Source organism: Oncorhynchus keta, chromosome 4 (genome assembly GCF_023373465.1).
Source record: "Oncorhynchus keta strain PuntledgeMale-10-30-2019 chromosome 4, Oket_V2, whole genome shotgun sequence".
NCBI classification, from domain to species: domain Eukaryota; kingdom Metazoa; phylum Chordata; class Actinopteri; order Salmoniformes; family Salmonidae; genus Oncorhynchus; species Oncorhynchus keta.
The window spans coordinates 40,691,323-40,695,648 of NC_068424.1; the positions used below are offsets into that span (position 1 = coordinate 40,691,323).

Consider the following 4,326-nt stretch of genomic DNA (forward strand, 5'->3'; position numbering starts at 1 on the left):
ATACATAAGTACTGTGTAAGTCTATTGAATGGGTTGAGAACTATGAGAACCAAGTCAATGTATCCAGAGGAGGATGGAAGCTAGAAAAGCCCTTGAATTAGTAGGTGTCCAAACTTTTGACTGGAATTGTATATCTGTTGTTCCGTGCAGTGAATCTGTTATGCAATGTGTTTGTATGGGCTAGTAAGTAAGGCCAAATACAGTAAGGCCAAATCTTTTTTTTTTAATATATTTTTTGGATACTTCAAAGGGCCTTACAATTTCAAATCAAATAGCAAAATGATCTTTGGTATGACCTTCTTAAAACAATTCCATATAGCTTAGTAGAACCCACCCCCCTTCCCTGGCTTAGATAGAGCTTAGACTGTAATGGGTTTTAAAGTCACAATAAGGACACCAAGGCAATCAGTCTGCAATGGAACATGGATTCTTCACATGTACGACTTAAGAAAAAATCAGTTTGTTTCAGTAACATTTGGAAAGGTGGAATAGAGAGAGGAGAGAAAGAAAGAGGGTGATCTATTACCACTATTGCAGCCTTTTTTCTCCGCCGAATCACACTTTAAAGTGTTGAGTTGTGTTTAACATTCTCATTACACTGCAGACAAGAGAACTTAAGACACACAGGTCTCTTTCTCTCTTTCTTGTCTTTCTCCCTTCCTCTCTCTCTGAGGCATTTCCAACCACCTGCTTTTCAACTCGTATGTGTAAATTGTTACACTGTACGCCTAAAGGTATTAATTACATTAGCGTTTGTTTTTGTAAAAAAATTCAAATGTATCTCCGTTTATAGGTTGCATATGACAACTCTTTTACTTTTGTCTTAGTTTGCTGCTGCCAGTAAATTAAGTCGATTTTTTTTACCGGTTTTGTTTACTTCAACTGACATAGCTTTCAATAAAACAAACAGCTTTGCTTTGCCACATGCTGTCGTTCAAAAGCCAGTTGTGAGGCAACGGCAGCAACAGGCAGTCTATTACACACCTGGGGTTTCCGATAATAGTGAGAGAAAAATATAGGTGTGTGGAGCAAATCAATAGTATTGAAAATGGGCTGTTTTTCACCCATTCTAAGCTGGGGCCATTGGTGCTTGGGAACCTATCTAGCAATGATGTGCAAAGCAAGTCAATCATAGACAGAGATTTCATTGCACAAATTCACACAGCGAGGTACTGTAGGCTCTTGATCGCAGTGAAATAATGCAACTGCCTTTAACCTTGACATTCAAAGAGAGCTGTGATGGACTTTTGGCTAACTGAAAAGATCAGAAAATAATTGCGTCAAATCAAATCAAATGTATTTGTCACATACACATGGTTAGCAGATGTTAATGCGAGTGTAGCGAAATACTTGTGCTTCTAGTGTCACGCCCTGGTCTTAGTATTTTGTGTTTTCTTTATTATTTTGATCAGGGGCCTGTTGCACAAAACTAGGATAAGGGATTAAGCCAGGATATCTTGGTGATCCTGGCTCAATTGATCCGTAATCCGGTTGCACTAAAGATGGATAGGGGGCAGGAGGATATGTTATGGTATAAATTACCATGGAGATTTATTCTGTGGAGCTAGCCTGCTCCAGACCAGGCTAAATTCCAGGATCTATTTAATCTCATCCCTAATGTCAGTCAGCAGTCACCACAAATGGAAACCAATAGTTATTTCACTGCTCACTATACATTGTTATCACATATAACTAGACCCACTGTCATTATTTAAACGTTTGTGATCATTAATTTCAATGATTTTGGATAAAAAATTATTTTTAGATGTTGCTATCATTAGATAATTTACAGTTTCCCATAGACTATATATAAAATGATAGAATATTAGGGCCACAGAGGGAAAAAAAGACAAGTCATAATATTGTAACCAGTTGTTTTAAAGGAGGACAGTTGTTAAAATGACAGATGCGGGGCATTTCGTGAAATTGTACTTCAGTATGGTTTCATAAACAAAGACATGCTGATGTGCCAGAATATTAAGTATCACATTGTCATAAGTATCAAAACAATATGTAGCTTTTCTGCAGAAAGAACCAGCCTCATAAATTTATGACTTTATCCTTTTTCTTCAGTGTGGCCCTAGTACTCTGTCATATAAACAAATACACATTCCATATGAATATAAAAACACAATGTGTAACATTACGTTCCTTTATTGAATAAGGACAAAACAAAGCAGGTAAACCATCAGCTCCTTTCGAAACTGAAGTCACAGTGACTCTACAAGATGGAAAGCACAGAATCCAAGCATATTATACAAAATGATACATACACAGTCAAAGGTCTGTATATAACACACCCTGCATGTCTGCACACTAAAATAAATGCAGGACAAATCCATACACATCAACTGAACAGACAAATGAATGGATGCAGTAGCCTCCTGCAGCCTTGTATTACACACAGTATACCGCACAAACATCATAAGAGGCCAAATTCGTAAAAAAACGAACCCAAAAAAAAAAACCTAATTCCTCTGCCACCGCAGGACATATTTAACCAAAATTGAAAGCACACATACTAACTAAAATAATTCAACACATATTGGTCCCTCAGCAGCCGACCACTGTCGTCATCAGGGAAGATTGCCGGATTGTCCCAGTCCATGGCTGGTGGCACTCTGGGGGCCCTCTCCTTCCTCAGGCAGGCCACATTGTGGAGGACAGCACAAGCCACAGTAATATCATATGCCCTAACAGGGCTGACCCTTAATTTGTGAAGGCAGTGAAAGCGTGCCTTCAGGAGGCCAAAGGTCATTTCAACTCTGGCCCTGGTCCTGGCATGGGCATGGTTGTAGGCCTGCTGTGCTTCCTGGGGGTCTGTGAAAGGTGTCAGGAGAAAAGGCTGGCAGCCATACCCCTGTCTCCCAGCAACACACCAGAGAATTCACCTGTCAACACAAAATCTCATCATTACTACCTCATAAACACAGTGATATTCTTGACACAGCCATGATGGTTATAAATAGGGGTTGTGTGGCTTACCTTGTGATAGGCACTGATAGATTTCAGAGGCCCGAAAGATTCTGGAGTCATGGACTGAGCCAGGCCATTTTGCCACAACATTGCTGATCACACAGTCAGCATTGCAGACCATCTGAAATCATAAGATGAGGAATATTACACCAATCAATGCACATCACTGGCAGATTTTTTTGCTTATTTTCCTAGGTAATTTTGCTCAAGAAAATATTCAAGATGTTTTTTTAGATATTTTTTTTTTACTGAAAACAAGACAAAAATACTAAGTAAGAAAGACATTTTTGCAGTGCAGTGAGCAACCGACCTTGGGTCCTTTGAAAGGCGCTATATAAATTAAAGTGATTATTATTATAGCTCATCTATTTATTCAATTAAATTTTATTTATATAGCACTTTTCACAATTGTTTCATTCTGTCAAAGCAGCTTTACATTAATGAAAGCAGGAGAAACACAAAAAAACGGTGGACAACATAAGAAGCAGAGTACAACGGCTAAGATTAAACCGTACTGAGCGTAGTAACGTTAAATAATAATGTAAGGCTTTAATAATAATTTATCATAGCTTTATACAGTGTGATGGACTTACTTTACACAATTTCACTCATATCTGCAGTGCATTTCAATTAAAAATTTAACCGTTTCATAATTACAGTACAACTGCGTTTTTGGAGATGTGAATTAAATATTTGAATTGTAATTGTGATGTTTCAGCGGAGCGGTGAGTGTGTAATTGTGCACTACTTACGCATTCAGGCGGTTTGCAATACTTTGCCACGCTTTTCTCTTTGCTTTATCACTGTGGCGGTGTTGCCTTTCTTCTTAATTATATATTTTACCTCCTCGTATGCCTCCATGAGGATTTGTGCTTCCGACGGGGAAAAGTACGCGGCTCTAGTTGCCATGGTAAATCAGTTAATCTGTGATCTGTGGCGGGGTCTATTTAGTGAGCCGTGAGCGCGCACCTATCCAGGATTGGTTTCACCTGGCTTAATGAATCCGTGTCTGCTCATCCTGGCTTGGTCTTTGTGCAACCAATTAAGCCTGGACGCACATGTTTTGGCTTCATTGAGCTCAGCTTAGTCATTTATCCCGGATGTCTTAATTCTACTTTTGTGCAACAGGCCCCAGGCCAGGGTGTGACATGGGTTATTTTATGTGGTGTGTTTTGTCTCTGGGTTGTTGTTGGGATCGTGGTTAGTGGGGTTGTCTAGAATAGTCTATGGCTGCCTGGAGTGGTTCTCAATCAGAGGCAGGTGTTTATCGTTGTCTCTGATTGGGAACCATATTTAGGCAGCCATATTCTTTGAGTGTTTCATGGGTGATTGTTCCTGTCTCTGTTTGCA

The 4,326-nt window shown here is 39.3% G+C and overlaps 1 long non-coding RNA gene across 1 annotated transcript; it reads right to left on the minus strand.

The window, feature by feature from the left end:
- Positions 1–2,138: 2,138 nt before the first annotated feature.
- On the minus strand, positions 2,139–4,105 carry LOC127923008 (uncharacterized). Its single transcript, XR_008112939.1, has 2 exons — positions 2,986–4,105; positions 2,139–2,891 (listed from the first exon to the last, which is right to left on the minus strand). It is a non-coding gene; the product is annotated as an uncharacterized LOC127923008 (long non-coding RNA).
- Between the last annotated feature and the right edge of the window lie 221 nt (positions 4,106–4,326).